The sequence below is a fragment of the Ursus americanus genome, chromosome 8 (genome assembly GCF_024610735.1).
Source record: "Ursus americanus isolate L20-20 chromosome 8, mUrsAme1.1.p, whole genome shotgun sequence".
In the NCBI taxonomy this organism is placed as follows: domain Eukaryota; kingdom Metazoa; phylum Chordata; class Mammalia; order Carnivora; family Ursidae; genus Ursus; species Ursus americanus.
In genome coordinates this window covers 34,075,607-34,096,794 of record NC_142134.1, presented here as the reverse complement: position 1 = coordinate 34,096,794, position 21,188 = coordinate 34,075,607, and the positions used below count along the sequence as shown (strand labels likewise).

The following is a 21,188-nucleotide window of genomic DNA, read 5'->3' as shown; positions in this document are numbered from 1 at the left end:
ATTATATGGCAGTACTTTCATCAAATTTCAAAATACTCATTTTTCTCTTATGAAAATCAACCCGTCATTCTTTGGTATTTATTTTCTCTGTGTTGATGCTTACTGAATTGGCAAAACGAAATGGTCTACTAATCTAGTTACTGTGATAAAGAATAATATTAAATAGAATGTTGACATGAAATATATAGATTTGATACAGAATGGATAATAAATATTCTATCTGATACAGTAAGAAACACATGGGTCATGAAACTATTCCCCTAACACTAAAATAAAGAATGTTTACATTTTGCAGAATGACAATATATTTTGGGGTGTTAAAACCTAGTGCTAATGGCTGCTTCAGAAAGTTGAGATCTGGAATTTTCTCTTTAACATTACTATCCCTTATATGCTCACTTCTAGTGGCTTTATGGTAGATGCCAGTATTATGTTACATAAAGTGTTGAAGTTTTACATCAGTAAAACAACATATTCATCATATATGCAAGCTGCTCAGAATCATATCTTCATTCTGCACTACTTATAATTTCAACTTTATAAAGTATGGCTAATTTTTAAAGTTATTCTATTTAGATTACTAGAGCAGATAATCTCCATTTATGTTGCTTTTCCTAGATTCATAAGTTCTGTGTTTGAAGGGAGTTCAGGAAAGACCTGTTTATGTCTTAGGATGTTGTTCTGCTGGTTAAAATTTGATAAAGAAAAAAATTAAGTTCACTTGAAAAATATTGTTTAATCCTCATATTCAACTATACATTCAAATGTACATTGTATATTCTACTGTATATATTTTTAAAAATTGAAATACATGTTTTTATAGTTTTCTTAGTATTTACACACTTTAAAAATAATTAAATACTTAATAATTTTATACTTTAATTGAAGATCTAATACCAACCTGCAACAAATAAACTGACATTTTTAATAAATGATCTGGCTATCATTAGTTATAATCTTCAACTGTCTGTGCTAGGTCATGTTGCACTTTGAAAGTTCCATCGTGTGGAAAACCTTCCAGCACATTGTGTTATTTTGATTGTGTCACCGTTAATTTAGCAAATGACTAAGTCATATGGTATGAGATAATGCTTGCTTTTTTTTTTTTAAGATTTTATTTATTTATTTGACAAAGAGAGAGCACAAGCAGGAGGAGCCGCAGACAGAGGGAGAGGGAGAAGCAGGCTCCCTGCTGAGCAGGGAGCTCAATGCAGCATAGATCCCAGGGTTCTGGGATCGTCACCTTAGCTGAAGGCAGATGCTTAATTGACTGAGCCACTCAGGCGCCCTGAGATAATGCTTGCTTTTAATATAGAAGGAAGGAAATAGTTATTTTCTTTCTTCAAAGTATGTTAACAAAAGTTCAAAATGCACTTCAGAAAAACATAGATAGATACATAGATAGGTATTCTGATGTGCCCCAATGTAGGAACACAAACAGCAAATAAAATTGCCACATTTTTTGTAATGCCATTTTATATACTTACCAATAATCTTATAACTCAAGAACAATCATGTGTCCTAAGTTTTATCTTCATTAAATGCAATTTAATACTACAAAACAGGATAGTTAGGCCATTTGCAAAGTTATAAAGGGGGCACAACTGGGCTTGACCCCATATCTTTTGAGGAAAATTTAATGACCACCTGTATTTCAACCCCCAACATTTGCAGTAGAAGATGAGAAATGAAAATATTTATAAGCAAAATGGAGGTGGCTGTGTGCAATGGAAGATATATGTTAAGAATTTAACCCTAATAGGTTCCAATCTGTGTTTGTCCATGTTTATGTAGATATAGTGAGTATCATGTAGATATGAGGAAATATACATATTTAAACATATGATTATATATGTAGGTTTTAATCATTTTATTTTTGAAATATATTATGAATACAAAATACCACATATGACATATCTTTAAAGTTTAAAGTGTATTAATAAAGCAAAAACTCAAGTTTCATGATATGGCATTAAAAAAATAACATTTAAAGTTCTCTTTATGACCTCCTGCAAAAGGATCTTGCTTTCTCCTCAGTTAACCTTTCCCTGAATCTCAGATTATTTATCTCTAAATAATATATTCTGTTGGGTTTCGGAGACCACTTTTCAATTGCTTTTCTTTTTCTCCCCCCAAGATTTATTTATTTATTTTAGAGAAAGAGAAGGAGAAAGAGAGAGAGTTGGGGGAGGGGGTGCACAGAGGAAGAGAGAAACCCAGGCAGACTCCACGTTAAACACAGAGCCAGATGCCGGGCTCAGTCAGTCTCATGACCCTGAGATCACGACCTGAGCTGAAACCAAGAGTCCAATGCTTAACTGACTGAGCCACCCAGGTGCCTCTGGAGACCACTTTTCAATATTTATAAGCAGCTTCTATTCTTTCAAACATTCAATTTTTAAGATTTAGGTATATTCATGTATGTTGTCAGGAATGATTCCAATAGAAGAAAATGGTCACAAATTATTAGATATGACATTCCACTTTTTTGTATGTACTAAAATTTCTGATATTTTAAAAGATTTATTTATTTACTTTAGAGAGAATGAGAGAGAGAGTGTGTGTGCACGAGTATGGGGAGGGGCTGAGGGAGAGAGAGAGAGAGAATCTTTAAGCAGATTCCACACTGAGAGCAGAGTCCAATGTGGGGCTCGATCTAGAGACCCTGAGATCATCACCTGAGCTGAAATCAACAGCTGGCCTCTTAACTGACTGAGCCACCTAGGCACCCCTGTTTGTGATTTGACACTTAATATCTGTATTACATATTTGCAGAGTTTGGGGGTTTTGTTTTCAATTTTTTTTCTTTTACAAAAACTTTGCAACACAAATGCTTGTACACCACTGTGGTACACACGTGAAAGTATTTCACTATGTGTTTAACACCCAGAAGTACAATGGCTGTGCTGTAAGTACAGGCATGTTCACTTGCGCTGGAAGATGAAGATTGCTTTCCAGGGCTGTTGCATACACTTAAACATTCAGCAGAAATGTCTGAAATTTCCATTGCTCCGCAACTTCTTTCTGCTTTTGATATTGACATTTACATCTTTCCCCCAATCTATTGTGTGGAGAATGGTTTTTCACTACTATCTGAATTTTCATTTCCAAGATTATTCATGAGATTGTGGATGTTCTAAGGTATTTTTTTATGATATATTTTTCCTTTTTTCTTAAAATCACCTCAAGACTTTTGTTTACATTTTCTAATGAATTGTTTGCTCCCTTAAATAATTTGCAGAGGGTCTTCACAGTTTCTGTGTTTAAATCTTTTATTGATTGTGTCTATTGTTAATATATTCACCAGACTTTTTACTTGTCATATCTCATTCTTCTTAGTTTCTAAATTTTGAGGTTGTCTAATTTATCAGTTTTTTTCTTTGCCTAATCACTATGGATCTTTAAAACTTTTCGTTTGCTGAGCTAATAAAGCTTGTCTTCTATATTTTATTTGAAGGTTTTCAAATTTTGCCTTCTGAATATATCTTTGTAATTCATTAAGAATTTATTTTTATGTTATAATGAATGGCTCATTTTCCCCCACATGTATAATGAATGGATCACCACCATTCACTTAATAACCCACTATTGACCTAATAACCTGCAGTACCAGTGCTATCGATATGAATTTTCCATATAAATAAGTAGTGATCTGATTCTGTGGGTAGGTAAGCTGTCCATTCCTGCACCGTTGCTATAGTATTTATTTCACTATAACCTTCCAAGTAGCTATGATATAAACTAGGACAAATCCTGTCATTTGATTGCTCTGCTGGAGTATCTTGTATATGTTTGGCTCCTTTCTATTTTATATTAATTTTTGAATTATGCTTTAAGTTCCTTGAGGAACTCGATTGTGATTCAAATTTGGAGAAAATAATATTTTTATTCATTTTAATAGTTTTCCTATGATTCATGTATTTATCTGAATTGCCTGCAAATAATAATACTTTGAGTCCTGTGCTTTTCTTTTTATTTTGCTGGTTAGGATTTGTAATTCATTTTTTAAAAATGTTTTATTTAGTTAGTTATTTAGTTAGTTATTTTTATTTATTTATTTATTTACGAGAGACAGAGAGAGAGAGATCGTGCAGAAGTGGAGGGAGGAGCAGAGGGAGAGGGACAAGCAGACTCTGCCCTGAGCACAGAGACCGACACAGGGCTTGATCCCACAGTCCTGAGATCATGACCTGAGCTGAAATCAAGAATCAGAGGCCTAATCCACTGAACCGTGCAGGCACCCCTTGGAACTCATTTTTAAAAAGAAATGGTGAGAAAGACATCAGCAAGAAGGTGGGATAGGAAACTCCTGACTTTCCCTTTTCTCACGGACACCCTGAGTAAACAGCTGTACATGAATCAATTCCATTTGAGAGAAAAAAAAAATAGTTGAGTGTTTTCCTACCTGGTGCGACTGAAAAAATGTTCACATTAACATGGGTTGGAAAAGGTGAGACATACTCTTACCTTAAACCCCAGCCCTGGTGCGGAGCCTTATAATCAGGAAGGAAACCCCAGCTCCCAGCTTCTTCTGGTCCAGCTAAGGGTTTGGACTACACGTTTAGCTCCTCACCTTTCATGACTGCCAGCCAAGGGACTGGCTACCAAATCACATAGCTCTCAGAGCTGGATGAGGCTTTGTGTTTGCAAGTCCCCTGGGGACCGTGTTAAACAAAGAGACTGTGTTAAACAGAACCCTCCGGCAGCACCGGTGCAGAAGGAGCAGGCAGAAAAGTCAAGGCTCCCAGTTTCTCCCTGGGTGGGCTTTGACTGTATATTTTCCCAGCTGCTGCCTGACAGTCAGGCTTCTAATTAGCCTGTATCTGGGAGCTGACTGGGATCCCCTAGGAGCCTGAATGGGCTTATATAGATACTTTGTCTCCCATCTTCTCCTCCCAGCTCACTCCAACAATAAAAGAGTTGCCAGCTTTCCCTAGAAGGAGCACGTGCACAACCTGTAAGGCTGCCACCCAGGGGACCACCCCCTACACCACATGGCTCTGGGAACTCTGCATTTTTGGATCCCACAGGACACACGGCACAAAGAGGCAATTTTATATGAATGCACAAGTGGCTGTCCCCCCCGGCTCAGCACAGGGCGACTAGGGAAAAACACCCAGCGCCTGGTTTCTCCCTGAGAGAAACTAGACTGCATATCTGACATCCCAACTTTCACAACTGCCGAGAGAAAGGTTTCCAATTAGCCCATATCTGGGAGCTGACCGGGCAGGCAATTAGTTGTCCTCTGGAGGTCTGAACGGGCATGTGGGAATTTCCCTGCCTTTGAGCACTGACTAGACTTGGCACACCATCGTCTCCTGGGACCACTAAGAACAAAGACTAGGATTTGGAACAGTACAAAGCGTCTGGAGGCACCAGAATCCCATGCCAGGCTGAGCATTTCTGCATCTATACACATCAGGGATACTGGCCTGCAGTTTTCTTTTCCTGTTGACCTTACCTGGCTTTGGTATCAGAATAATGCTGGCCTTATAAAATAACTTTGGAAATGTTCCTTCTTATTTACTTCTTCGGAAGGGTTTGAGAAGGATTAGCATTAATTCCTTTTTTAAAGATTTAGTAGAATTCACCATCTGGTCCTGGACTTTTCTTTGTTGGGAAACTTTTTAGTATTGCCTTAGTCTCTTTATTTATTATTGATCTATTCAAATTCTATATTTCTTCATGGTCCAGTCTGGTAGGTTGTATGTTTCTAAAATTTGTCTCTTTCTTCTAGATTATCCAATTTGTTGGTGTATGATTGTTCATAATAGTTTTTCCTTAACCTTGGCATTTCTGTAGTATAAGTTGTAATGTCTCTTCTTTCATTTCTGATTTTATTTATTTGAGTTTTTTCTTTTTTTTCTTAGTCTAGCTTAAAACTTGTCAATTTTGTTTATCTTTTCAAAAAAAACAGCTCTTAGTTTTGTTGATCATTCTATTATTTTCTAGTATCTATTGCATTTATTTTTGCTCTAACTTTGGGTTGAGTTTATTCTCCATTTTTCAGTTCCTTGACTTATAAAGTAAGGTTGTTTATTGAAAATCTTTGTTTTGGGGGGTTTTTTTTGGTCTTTTTTTTTTCTTTGTAGACATTTACTACTATAGACTACTCGGAACTACTTTAGCTATATTCCATTAGTTTTGGTGTGTTTTAATGTGTTTTCATTTTTGTTTGTCTCTCTCTCTTTCTCTCTCTCTCTCTCTCTCTCTCTATATATATATATATATATAATTTCTCTTTTGATATCTTCTTTGACCCACTAGTTGTTCAGGATTTGGTGTCCAAATTCTGTCAAGAATCCACATTTGTCACTGCAGTCCCATGAGACCGCCAAATTTCTCTTGGTTTCTTTTTATCAGTGGTAGTCCTCTCCCTAGACCTAAATCAACCTTTTACATTCTTGGCCAAGGCAAGAATTGGACAAACCTCCATGAAATAAATAAACTAAAGTCATCAGTTAAACTCCAAGAGTTTCTACAATTATTGAAAATGTATGCCTTCTCTTCCTCCTATTCATTTTACAAATATCCAATGCCTAAAAATGAATGGTTTTTATATTTTAAATTATTTTCCTGATTGTTATCAATGTAAGAATTAGCCTTTTACAGATTATACTTATTTTGAAGAAGAAATCTCAAATCTGAATTTTATTTGGTTTTTAAAAAGATTTTATTTATTTATTTCTGCGCGCGCCTCCGCGCGCGAGAGCTAGAGAGAGAGTGTGCATGAGTTGGGAGGGAGAGGCAGAGAGAGACGCAGACTCCCCACTGAGAGAGGAGCCTGATGCAGGACTCCATCCCAGGACCCCCGGATCATGACCTGAGCCAAAGGCAAACGCTTAACTAACTGAGCCACCCAGGCGCCCCTCGAATCTGAATTTTAAAAACTCAGCTCTGATAATATTTTTCTTGAACTGGAGAATTTAGACTATTTACATTGATCACATATTTTTCATATGTTAATATGATGAATATGGATTAATTTCTATTCTTTTTATAATTTTCTCTCCTATTCTGCCTTTAGCCACTTTCTTGAATTGGTTTGTATTGCATCCTTTGTTTTTTGTTACACTATTTTCTTTCTCCTTATTCCTTTTCCTTTGGGAATTTCACACTTTTTATATTCATTAGTGGATTAAAAATTTAGCACTCATGGTGCACCTGGGTGGTTCAGTCAGCTAAGCATCTGCCTTCTGCTCAGGTCATGATCCAAGGGTCCTGGGATGGAGCCCTGCATTGGGCTTCTTGCTCAGCAGGAAGCCTGCCTCTCTTCTCCCTCTGCCTGCTGGTCGCCCTGCCTGTGCTCTCTCTCTCTGTCAAATAAATAAATAAACTCTTTAAAAAAAAATTTAGCGCTCATATTAAACTTAAAAATGTGAATGCTATTTGATAGATTTTCTCAGTTCTGAAGCAATATAATGAACTTTAGATTATTTTGTCTGATTAAATTCTTAACATTCATTCTATTGTTCTCTAGTATGCTTATTTTATATTGTGTTACTTATGCCACAATTTGGTATTATTATTCAGTATTGCTATAAATTGTTTAGATTTTTCAAACACTTTGTTTCCTTTGATCATGATTTTTTCTCAGATTTCTTGGATGAATTTTCTCCTTTCCTCAAGTTCATTCTTCAATTTTCTACAGAGATACTTTGCTGGAACAAACCTAGTCTGCTACTGTATATCTGGAAATATTTTCTCCTATTTTTTAGTTAGCTGTGCAGTCAATATTCAATTACTTGAAGATGCTATTTTGTTGTTTATGTTTCTGTTGTTACTGTTAAGATATTAACAATGTTTTTTTCATTTTTCTATAACTGATCTATCACCTCCTCTTCTTTTTTTTTTCAGGATGCTCTAAAGATCCCCCTTTTTTAATATTAAAAAACATTTTATTAGAAAAATTAAATGTATAGAAAAGCAGCATCCACATGCACTCATCACTTGGATTCAATATTTATTGATTTAGCTGTCTTGTGTCACCTCCATCCACTTCTCATCCATTTCCCCTTTCATCTTCTGATTGTTTTCCAGTTAATCCCAAACATCATGTCATTTCGTACATAAATATTTTATATCCATGTCCAAAAGTTAAATATCCTTTAGAAATATTTTTAAAATACCTTTGTCATCTAAATAATTCACAATAATTCCTTCATAACATGTCTTAATAATTCCACAATAGTTCCTTACTAACATCAGAAAAGCTAGTCAGGGTATAAAATTTCCCCCAAATACCCTAAGATCATCTTTTTTGCTAACAGTTTATTAATTGGATCAAAGTTCAAATTAGATCCAGAGATTGCAATCTATACATTCAATGTAATCCCTATCCAAATACACCCACAATTTTCACAGAACTAAAACAAATAGCCCCAGCATTTATATGGAACCACAAAAGACCCCAGATAGCCAAAAAAAATCTTGAGAGAGAAAAACAAAGCTAGAGGTATCATAACCCCAGATTTCAAGATCTACTACAAAGCCATAGTGACCAAAGTTTGTCCTGGCACGAAAGCAGACACGTGGGTCAATGGAACAAAAGAATGAAACTGGACCACTTCCTAACACCATACACAAAAATAAACTCAAAATGGATTAAAGACCTAAATGTGAGATCTGAAATGATAAAAAATCCTAGAAGAAAATATAGGCAGTAATTTCTCTGACATCAATAATAGCAACTTTTTCTTAGATATGGCTCCCCAGGCAAGAAAGACAAAAGCAAAATTAAACCATTGGGACTCCATCAAAATAAAAAGCTTTTGCACAGCAAAGGAAACCATCAACAAAACAAAAAGGCAATCTACTGAATGGGAGAAGATATTTGCAAATGATATATCCAATAAGGGGTTAATATCTAATATATAAAAATAACATATACAACTCAAAACTAAGAAAAAAAAACCCAAACAGCCTGATAAAAGTGGACAGAAGACTTATGAATAGACACTTTTCCCCCCAAAAAAGTAATACAAATGGCTAACAAACACACAAAAAGATGCTTAACATCAGTAGTCATCAGGGAAATATAACACTAAAGATCCTCTTTTTATCTTGGTTCTGGAGTTTCCCTGAGCTATATCTGGATGTGGATGTCTTTTTATTTAGCATTTTTGGAAGTCAACTGGGCTAACAGATTGTGAGAATTGGTGTCATTCAGTTACATATAAGTCTTGGTCATTTTCTCCTCAAATATTCACCTTAGAATTAACTTTCTTTGAAAACAATGTGTGTTTTTTACATTAAGTTAGCATTTAGGTTCATTTTGCAATGAAAAGTTCAAAAAACACTTTTAAACACGACTCCAAAAAATGATCACTGCTAACATTTCAGTATATGCAACTATTTATACTTTAGTGAAATTTTAAAAAGTTTATCATAAACAATTTAATACAAAATTATTTAATAAATTATTTCCTAAGTTAATAAGTATTCTTGTACAATAATATTTTAGTGACTTCATTGTATGATATATCAAAATCAATTATCTATCTGTTAGAGATTTATTTCCAACTTTCTATTCTTATGCTTTGTTATTAGGAAATACTAGTGATAAAAATAGGCAGAAATCTTTACCCTTAACAGAATCTGCAATCTTACTTGGTGAGAACCAATACTAAATGATATAGAATAGTATAAATATAATATTTTGTATTGTGTTAAATACTAGAAAAGCATATACAGATTATCAGGATTTGCTCTGTGAAATATTACAATGATCAGGAAAGGCTTCTCTGAGAAACTATTTTGATGAAGACATGAATCAAAAACCAGTCACATGGGTATCTGGCAGAACATTCCAGAAAGAGAACAGCAAGTACAAAGTCCCAAAGCAGCAGCATACCATGGGTATGAGGCCAAAGTGCTGGATTGAAGTAGACATGAAAGGACAGTTGGGAATGACATTAGGAGGTAGCAGAGGGTCAGGTCATGTTGAATTTTAAGGTCAATACTTAGAATTTCCTTTTACTGGGGAAGAAGCTATAAGTCTTTTGGGAATTCTTTAAGAAGAAAAAGGAGTAGCATGATCTGAATTAGTGTTATTTTGGCTATCTAGTTAAGGATAGAGTAATATGTGGACAGAGAAGCCGTGAGATTAGTTTAGTTAGGAGATTGCTTCAATGCTCAAGGCCAAAATCGATGGACTTCTACTGGGGAGGCAACAGTGGGAATTGTACGTTGTGTTCAAATTCTGGAACAAGAGGAAATAGGAATTGCTGGCAGGCTGGTCATGAACAATCAAGATTGCGGAAGGAGAGTGTTAAGAGTGGGGCAAAGACTCTCAGGAGATCATATTTATTGGTAAGCATAGTGCATATCCCTACTCATGTAATTATAAGGCCTTAACATGAAATGCTCCATCAAAAGATATGTATATTTTATATGTTTTTCTATTTATTATCAAATAACTTTCCAGTATGGTTTTTCCTAGTTTATGCATTCCTGACCAGTGCAGTACAACTATTTTCTTTCATACTCCTGAATACTAATATTGCTATTTTTAATTGCTGTACATTTCATGAATAAAGTGCATCTTAAATTGATTTAATATACTCTTTAATTAGAACAAATCAGATGGATTTTAAACAAACTTAATTAAAAATACTTGAGCAAAAATACTGTAAGATTCTTCCTGCTTCTTATTTTATTCTTTATTATTACTTGCTGTCCATGTCTTTAATTTTTGTAGTAAATAGGGATCCAGCATTTGTCATTTCTTGCCCATAGGACATTTTAATCTGCTAACAAGTTGTGGGAATTTTCTATTATTCCCCTTGGACATTATTCCCCAATTTCCTGTTCCCCCCCCCCCCCAGACAGGACATTGATAGATAGCCTAGTCTCTCCTGCCAACGACTTAGGTTCTTGATTGAGTGACTCAATTGGAAAGAAAGAGTAAATTGTAATACTCAAGAGGTATCTAGCAAGGACAGCTGTATCTACTGGCAATGGTGATATACAGGAGGGGGTGAAATGCACTGACTGACTATTTTTAATTATTAACTTCCACAGATGTGCTAGATGAGGCCCTATTTAAAAACTACTTCTCCAGCCTTTTAGTGACCCATTCACATTCCCATACCTTTGAAATATTCTACTTCTTGCTTATATCAACCAGAGTTAATTCTATTGCTTGCAACCAATAACCCTGACTGGTATTGACCACAATACCCCACTAGGCTCAAATGTTCTTGCATATTGTTATCTGATAAATACTTTAATGGTGCAAGGGTAGTGTTATTCATTAGAATTCCTCTTGATGAGAGTACTGCATATACTGGGAAGAAATATTTTGTGAAGCCACTCGGAACTGACAATGAGATCTTCACTAAATGATTAATCATAGCACAAAAAGAGAATTGGGTTATCCCTGAGAAAGAGACAGAGAAAGAGAATGTAGCTAGTGAGATGGCATAAGGCTCGAGGCTGGACAGTTTGATTTTTCCTTATTAAAAGCAAAACAAGGGGCACCTGGGTGGCTCAGTCAGTTAAGCCTCTGACTCTTGATTTTGAGTCCCACGTGGGGATCCCCACTCAATGCAGAGTCTGCTTGTCTCCTTCTCCTTCTTCCCCTCCCCCCGCTCATGTGCACTCTCTCTTTCTTTAAAGTAAATAAATAAATCTTTAAAAAAGCAAAACAAAACAGTAGTTAAAATATTAATATTGCCAACAACTTTGAAAACATGGGGCAAATGGGAGTGGGAGTGTAGCAATGTGAATATATAATGACTCAAGATAATTATTCACAGTAGTCTTATAACCATATTATTAATAAATACACAAGTCATCCTAAAAGATATTTAAAAACCTACAATATATAATATTTAAAAGCCAATTCTCAAGATTTTTGTCTGTGTCACTTATATTCTTTTTTATCGCAAACATAACTGAATGTGTGAGAATTAGGTCTTTTCTTTTAGTAGGCTATTTTGTTTAGATTATTTGAATGCATTCCACTATGTTTTCAGTTACAACTCATTCATTCTGAATTCTTATTTTGAGAAAAATGGCACATGTATGCAAAAACTGGGCTGAAATTGGAATTGAGTGATAGGGTTCCTGCAGATCAGAGTATGTCATTCTGTTTTCACAAAATATTTCTTCTTAGTATAAAAAAATATTATGTCCTGTATTGATAAGTACTACTTTAATTGGAAGTGACTGAAATCAACTTTAACCATGTGAAACAAAAAAGGGTGGGTGAGGGAGATTTACGGTTGGGACACAGGGCTACTTCATGAAATATAAAGGGGAGTTGAGCAAAAAGTGTCTGGTTGAGCAAACTCACAGCTGGGAATTTGATAACTTAGGGCTAGAGAGTGTGTTTGGGTTTGGGTTTTTCTATCTACTTGCGATCTCTATATTTTTCTGTAGCTCCAATTCATTTTCCTCTCTTTCTACACATTAACTTTCTATATGTTATAGAAAACCAGGCAACCAGTATCTGCTGAGCTTTAGCCACTATGAGGAACACATAAAACCAAAAAACCTTTGGTCTCCAAGTTCAAAAATCTTAAAGAAGGGACATTTTCTACCAATTGTTTAAAAAGACCACATGGTTATAAAATATCTTTTGGATTCAGAAATTATCTATAACTCAGTAATCCAGTAATTATTACAATGCTATCACTATGAATTTATAGTGTCTCTAACACATAGTGTATTATACATGTTATGTGTCCTAGGCAGTACCCCAGTATGGATTCTCCAATAGATGAGTCATATCAAAATTTTGTGAAATAATATCCACTTTGGTTTTTGAATCCTACAAACGCCTAATGCAGTGTCTAGCACAGAGAAAATTCAACAAAAATGTATAAAATACTGAATGTTTCAATAAAAATCAGTAATCTGATGAAGATTTAATTTTAATAATAATTGAATATGAACTTCTTAGAGTGTATTCAAGGTTCAGTTGATTATACATCTGCTTTATTTGAGCACCACTAGAGAGTTTCACCTCCCACAAAGTTTTACTTATCCTTATATTTTGTCTACAACACAACTTCTCTGTTCTCTGACTCTACAAGCTTCCTGTACAGACTAAACTTATCCCATTGGAAGAAGGAGTGTTCCATAAAGTTGTTGGATCAAAGAAAATAGGACAGAAAATGGAAATCGAGATTAGCACCAAGCATGTTGTCAGAAGAAGTTATCCAGAAAAAAAAATCATGATTTAACAATTTGATGAGAATATGTTGTAGCCTTTATTTCCTCCGAATTGAATCATTTTATCTTTTTTGCAGCTTTAGTAATATATGTATATTATAATTGATATCCACTAAATGTGCATACTAAATCATTACCACAAATAAGTGTTTGCATAAAGAACCCTTTAAATACCTTGAAATTAGTCATAAGTTTAGCTAAAGCAAACTATCAAAACATATCTCAAATTTTAATATTTCTTCTATAAAAGCTCCCTTTTATCTAAATATTATTAATGGAATAAAATGCCATCATTTCTATTATTTCTAAATGTCTAGTTCTGTAGTATAAAATTAAAAATTCAAATAAATTAAGGGAAATACAACACTAAACTAAATTTCTGCATCTTTCTTAAAATTTTACATTTTGGTTTAAATTTAAGCAAAATAAATCAATACACATGTATTTTGTATATGTTTTTCACATAAGCTTGTACAATAGCACTAATAAAAATTTAATTCCTTGCCCTCCTGCTACTTCTTGACAAACAGACTAGCTTCTGGGGAAATTCACAAGATAAGTCATCCGGCTACATTCTCATAAAAAACATAGGCTGTGAGAGGCACTAACTGCATTTTAAAAAATGATCATGTTTATAATACATATTTTAGTGATTTTTTTCCAACTGAGAATTAGTTTCTATAAAGTCTTAGCACAGCAATAAGAAAAATAGGCTTCAGTGAATGTGGGTACAAAAATCCCTTCTTACAACGTCTTTTCAAAATTCTTAGGAAAGCTTCTGAAAAAGGAAAAAATATATTCTAACCGTCAAAAAGAGAAACACATATTTCAGTTTCCAACAGAAACTCAATCTCTACTTCCCATAATGGCTAAAAATTCAGTTTGTATGCAAACTTTCTCGTGCTCAAGTCCCAATTTGATTCTCCCAGTGTGAGTGGCTATGAAGTCACTTCTCTGAGTTCATCCCTGCTTCAGATCATCAGGATAAACTTCCAGGGTCCTCAGACAATTGTTCAATTCTGTGTTTGTTTATTATGTATTTATGTACTTTTGTTCCAGTAGTTAATGAAAATGTAATTAAACCCTAAAGGAATAAAGGAGAATAGCCCTATTCGAGAAATGAACAAATTTAAAAGTGGAGATAAACACAAACAGAACAAAACAACATAAACAGCAAAACCTTGGAATTAACATTCTTATTTGGAATAGAAAGGATCAGATACGTATTTATATTTATGTTTAGAATTACATATTATAACATTAGAGTTGCAATTTATAATTCCGAAGATACACAAAGGAAAACAGAAATTATGAAAAGAAAACATTTGCTTCACTTAGGTTTAATGGTTACGTTTTATAATACTGGTGTCCATTTCGGATGGTGGATATAAAAAAATGATTTAAATTAAAACCTCAATAAATTGGATACTAGAATTTCCTTGGTGAGTATCACAACTCTGCAATCCATACTCTTCTCTCACAATGGAAAAAGGGAAAGAATTATTTGCAATCTTGCATTAAGTTTAGCCAAAAGGGCTTTATGAAAAGAGCAGAGTTTGGTATTTGTGGGCTGGAGTCTGCTCACAGAGCTCGAAGGGTAATTTTCAGGAGGACTTAATGAAGGACAGAACCTGGAGAGGCACCTTCCTGAGGACAGCTCCGAGAGTATGTTGGGGCAAGGAAGGCTTAGGGCTGTCTCTCAGGAGTAAGAAAAAAGCTGGGGGGCAGCTATTTTTACATCTTTCTCAGTTGGCTGCCTAAGGAGGCATGGACCCTATCAAGAGAGTTAGGCGAGGAATTTTAAGTGGCCGTCTGGTGGAAATATATCTTCTCTTAAGTGAGACACAGGTGAGGGGTCCCCTGCAAAGGACAGTTTGAAAAGTCTACAAAGCATTCCATGAAAGACAGAGTCTGATTACCTAGAACTTAGAGAATGTCAGTGACAGATCATTACAGTACTAGTCAACTGGGACTGCCCTGGCTGCTTCTCCAACATTGGAAGGATCATTAACCAGGTTTAGCAAGTTGAAGAGATTGTGAGGCAAAGAAGCATTAGATTGGGGAAAATTAGAGAATCAATTACCACCACTTCAGAAGTCTAAAATGGAGCATGCTAAGGCAGAGGGAGAATATAAGTTTATCTCCATGTAATTCAGAATGTGCCTATTATTAATCCGGTTTCTCTAGAGAATCAGACTAATAGAGTGTGTGTGTGTGTGTGTGTGTGTGTGTGTGTGTGTGTGTGTGTATTTATGTATATATATCAATGATCTATATATCTATGTATCTAAGTGTTTATCATCTGTCATCTAACTATAAAATAGAGAGAGAGATTTTAAAACATTTCCTCCTGTGATTATAGAGGCCGGCAAGTTTACATTCTGCAGGTGAAGCCAGCAGGCTGGATACCCAAGGAAGAACTGCAGTTTGAGTCCAAAGGCAGTTTGCTGGTAAAGGTTCCTCTTCCTCCGGGGAATTTTATTTTTTTTTGTATTAAAACCTTCAACTGATTGGATGAGGCTATAATGGAAGGTAGTGGGCTTCACTCAGTCTACTGATTCAATTTTTTTTTTAAGTTTGTACTTAAATTCCTGTTGATTGGGGTGCCTGGGTGGCTCAGTTGGTTAAGCATCCTACTTTTAATTTCAGGTCAGGTCATGATCTCAGGGTCCTGGGATCAAGCCCCATGTCTAGCTTTGCACTCAGCCTGGAGTCTGCTTGTCCCTCTCCTTCTCCTCCTCTTCTCTCTCTCTCTCCCTCTCAAATAAGTGAATAAAAGCTTTTTTAAAAAGAATAAATATTTTAAAAAATAAATAAATTCCAGTTGATTAATATACAGTGTAATTAAACATTAGTTTCAGGTGTACAATACAGTGATTCAGCAATTCCATACGAAACCTTGTGCTCAATGCAAGTGTGACCCTTAATCCCCATCACCTATTAGACATACCCCCCACTCACCTCCCCTCTGGTAACCATCAGTTTGTTTTCTGTAGTTAAGAGACTATTTCTTGGTTTGCCCCTAGCTCTCATTTTTCTCCCCTTGCTCATTCATTTTGTTTCTTAAATTCCACGTTTGTGTGAAATCATATGGTTTTTGTCTTTCTCTGTCTGACTTATTTCCCTTAGCATAATACTCTCTATCTCCATCTACATCATAGCAAATGGCAAGATTTAATTTTTTATGACTGAATAATATTCCATTGTGTATGTATGTGTGTATATGTACCATATATATATATATATATATACACACACACACCTTTATCCATTCATCAGTCAATGGACGCATGGGCTGTTTCCATATCTTGGCTATTGTAGGCAATGCTGCTATAAACACCAGGGCGCTTGTATCCCTTTGAATTAGTATTTTTGTATTCTTTGGGTAAATACATAATAGCGTAATTGCTGGATTATAGTTCTGTTTTTAATCAAAATCTATTGATTCAAATGTTAATCTTATCTAAAAAATACCCTAATGAAACATCTAGACTGGTTTTTTAGTTTTACTTTAATTTTGGTATACTTAAAATACAGTTTTGTGTTTGGTGTTTGACCAAATACCTGGGTGTCATGGCCTAACAAAGTTGACACATAAAATTAATCATTACAAATAGGTATATATTTTAATCAATACAATGGATTTATTTTTAACTAAAAGAGATTGGAGAATTTTACTAAATAAATTGAAAAGAAGGGGGTGCCTGGGTGGCTGAGTGGGTTAAGCGTCTGCCTTCAGCTTAGGTCATGATCCCGGGCTCCTGAGATCGAGTCCCACATCAGGCTCCCTTCTCAGTGGGGATGCTGCTCCACCTCCCTCCCCGCCCCCCCCCCCCCGCCATCTTGTGCTCTCTCTCTCAAATAAATAAATAAAATCTTTTAAAAAAGGTAAAAAAAAAAAAAAAAGCCATGGGATTGACCTTAAATTGCATCAATGAGATTAGGAAAATTAGCCCTAAATGCAGTTAGGGGAAAAAAGTGATTTTGCTTCCATCAGACCTTAAAATAATACAAGGTAAGAATGGTAACAAAGGGAAGAGAAATCCTCCCACCTCTCTCTCTCTCTCTCTTCTCTCTTTCTCAGCTATTATGGATTCAAACATAGGGAAAAAGAAATTACATTTTCTCCAGTAAAAATAATCTCATATTCATTTTTAATATAAAAGTGTAACAAAGTCCATTCAGTTTAGCCTACACAATGGTCAATTACAAGTCATAATCCCTACTCTGGTTAACTCCAAAGTATTATCTACTTTGTACCCAATTCTAGGTGGGTGGATATGTTTGAAAACCTCAGAAAACTGCACTGGTTACACTCACTTTATATTCAAAAACAAAAATACTTAGTAAGTTCTATGTGTTTCCCAATTTGTCTGCCTCATTTTTCTACTCCACTTTCCCACTTTCCTAGGTGCCTTTTTCACAAATTCTCTTATCTCTTCAAACCTCCAGATAGTGTTCTTCTGCCCCTAAACTCTATTGATAAACATGCTATTTATTTTTCAGTGAAAATAGGAGCAATTAAAAAAGACATTCCACACATTCTTTTTATACATAAATAAATTTGCTTCCACATAAATTGCTTTAAGAATTGTTAGGATGGGTAAACACTTATACAACAACCTTCTTTGTAAATTCAATTTCATCCCTTCTTGCCACCAATGACATTGTTCTAGGAATTATATTCTTCCTCTTAACCATCATTCTGATTGAACAAACAAATGCCAGAAGTATAATAGTAAAGGGCACTATAACATCTCCTGCATACCAAGAGAAAAAAATATATATTTTCTTGATCTTGCTTTTCCCTTAAGCAACTACCTCATTTCTCATCTCCCCTTGAAATACAAACAAATAAACATCTTCACACGCACTATCTCCATTTCTTCACCTCCAATTATTACCTGAAATTATTCTAGTCAGACCATCCTGCCTGCTAGTTTAAAGAAACTTCTTGTCAAGGTCACAAGTGGCTTCTATTTTGCCAAAACTAATGCAAAACCTTTAGCTTTCATCTTACTGGAACTGTCAGGAGTATTTGATAAAGTTCATCATACCCTCCTTCTTGAGAAACTTTCTTCATGTGAATTCTGGGACACTATTCATTTTGGTTCTCTTGTAATATGTGTGACTTCTACTCAGTTCCTTCTGTAAATTCTTACCCAATTTCTAAGATGTAGGCCTCTACATCTTAGAGGAGTCATTCTCTTTTTTATTTGTACTCAATACTGAGTGTTTTTGAGTTTCGTGTCTGCGAATATCATTAACATGCTAAGGATTTCAAACTTTTCATCTTCACACAAGACTCTACCTTTAAACCCAGATTTGTGTGTCAAACTGCAAACATGATATCTACATTTAGAAGTTACCTCAAACTTTAATCCAGGACAAAAAACATCCTTTCAGTAAAACTATTCTCCCACACTCTGACACTTCAGTTGGTGGACACACATTAACTAGATACTGTGCCACACACATTCATATGCATAAAGACACACACAAATACACTCACAAAAATTGGAACTATTTTTGATCCCCTTCTTTTACCCTACGTTCAAATCATCTTAATACCAAAAATATTTTTCTTTCACATAATTTGCAAACAAACACACACACACACACACACACACACACACACACACACACACCGATACATACACAATCCAATCACCCTTTTTGTTCTGGTGCAAACTGGAGTAATCTATCACCTGGATTATTTTAATATTATCTTAACTGTTCTCTCTCTTTCCAACATGTGGTCTCTACATAGCAGTCAGAGATCTTTTAAAAACAAAATAAAATCATGTTAACAGTCTTTACAAAGTACAATAGCTTCCTATTTTATTCAGAGTATAAATCAAAGTATTTATAATTCTTTAAAAAGCTATGTGTAGTCTTCTCCCTACCACATATCCGGTTCTCTGACTTCATTTTCAACCTTTTTTTCCATTGGTTATTCTCTTCAGTAATATTTGCTTCTTTTCTGGGCATGGAAAACACCAAAAAGATTCCTATTTCAAGGCCTCTGCACTTGCCCTTTTGTCTCTGAAACCATCCTGATGCCACCACAGGTGCTCACTCCTATACTTCTTTTTGTTAACTTGCTCCAATGTGACCTTTTCATAGAGGGTCTGCCTGATTGCCCTCTATGAAATAGTCAGACACACCTAAGATTCCTTATCCCTATCAGCAGGCATCACATAATTACATGGCACACATTTTTTAATTCTTTTTTGTTAATTTTATTTTAATTCCAGTACAGTTGACATACAGTGTTATATTAGTTTCAGGTGTACAATATAGTGATCCAACAATACATCACCCAGTGCTCATCGCAAATGCACTCCTTAATCCCCATCACCCATTTCACCCATCTTCCCACCCACCTTCCCTCGGGTATCCATCAGTTTGTTCTCAGTAGCTAAGATTTTGTTTTTTGATTCTCTTCTCTTTCTTTTTTCCCTATGCTCATTTGTTTTGCTTCTTAAATTCCACATTTGAGTGAAATCATATGGTATTTGTCTTTCTCTGACTGACTTATTTCACTTAGCATTATACTTTCTAGCTCCCTTCATGTCATTGCAAATGGCAGGATTTCATTCTTTTTATGACAGAATAATCTTCTTTATCTATTCTGTTGTTGGACACATGGGCTGCTTTCATAATTTGGCTATTATAAATAATGCTGCTATAAACATAGGGGTGCATGTATCCCTTTGAATTAGAGTTTTTGTATTCCTTGGGTAAATACCTAGTAGTGTAATTGCTGGATTGTAGGATAATTCTATTTTTAAATTTTTGAGGAATCGCTATACTGTTTTCCACAGTGGCTGAACAAGTTTGAATCCCCACCAACAGTGCAAGAGGGGTCCTTTTTCTCCAAATCTTCACCAACACTTGTTTCTTGCATAATATATTTATTTATTCCTTACCCTACCTGAATGTGAGACTATGATGGCAAAAACTTTATCTGCTTTGTGTAATTACGTAGTCCCTGCACCAGGAACCTAACATTCAGTAGATGGTCAATAAATATTGTTAAAATAATAGGTAGATGGATGAATGAATGGATCAATGATTGATCAATGGATACATGGTTGGATGGAGGGGTAGTTGAGAGTTATATTGTGATATCAGAGGTAGAAACCTTTAGACCACAGACCAAACACCAAGGAGTAACTAAAACTTTTAGAAACACTTGTGCAATTTGAAGCAGAGGATATCATTTCAATTTTAAGAAAAAGCTCTAAGGATAAAGCAATATTCTAGGTAAAGGCAGTTTACTCTGCATTTATGATGGCAGATCCTAGCTTCACAGGTTTACCAATGCTGGAACAGAAGAAAAATTACTTTAAGCATAAGGGTAACATGTAAATAGCAAGGAGAGCTGGTGGACCTAAGTGGTCAGAGGAATGATGATAAGAGGAATCTCACTGAGATCTGCATGGATACATGATGGAGGTGAAGTAGTGGGGGACAGAAGAGACAATGAGAGTCTCTTCCTATTTTCAGAGAGTCTCTTCAGTTGTTGATAGTATTAAGTAGAGCTGAACACATTGCCCTTAAGGTTTGGCACAATAAAAACAATTTTTCCAGGATATATCACAAAATTACTGGCAACTGGCTCTACATACTTTTCCTCTCTTGCTGTTAAATTTCAAAACTCTGTTAAGAGGCCTGACTGAAGGGAAAGTTTCTAATTGACTTGATGGAAATCTCCAAAATATATCTATGGATTTACTCAATGTTAACAGATTTTATAAAATCACAGAGAGAGCAATTTAATATTCCTAGTTAATTTTTATCTCATAACAACTAATATTTATCTATGATCCTCTCAACCTGGTTTTTGATATAGTTTGCTTAAGTCAATAACATTACTCTTAAGACTATAGAAGGGTCTGTTATTTTCTTGTTGTTCTCCTTTCTAAATTGCAATGATTTCTGTAATGAACTTAGAATTATAGAGATATAGTTATTTTGATAGAATATTGAACTTATGACACAGA

The 21,188-nt window shown here is 35.0% G+C and overlaps 1 long non-coding RNA gene across 2 annotated transcripts in view; it reads left to right on the top strand.

Moving 5' to 3' along the window:
* Nucleotides 1-9,870: 9,870 nt before the first annotated feature.
* Nucleotides 9,871-21,188, top strand: part of LOC148109562 (uncharacterized) — a 72,682-nt gene continuing 61,364 nt past the window's right edge. For both annotated transcript variants that reach the window (XR_015725403.1, XR_015725402.1), the window contains exons 1-2: nt 9,871-10,311; nt 15,542-15,629. This is a non-coding gene — a long non-coding RNA (uncharacterized LOC148109562). The remainder of the gene's footprint in view (nt 10,312-15,541; nt 15,630-21,188) is intronic.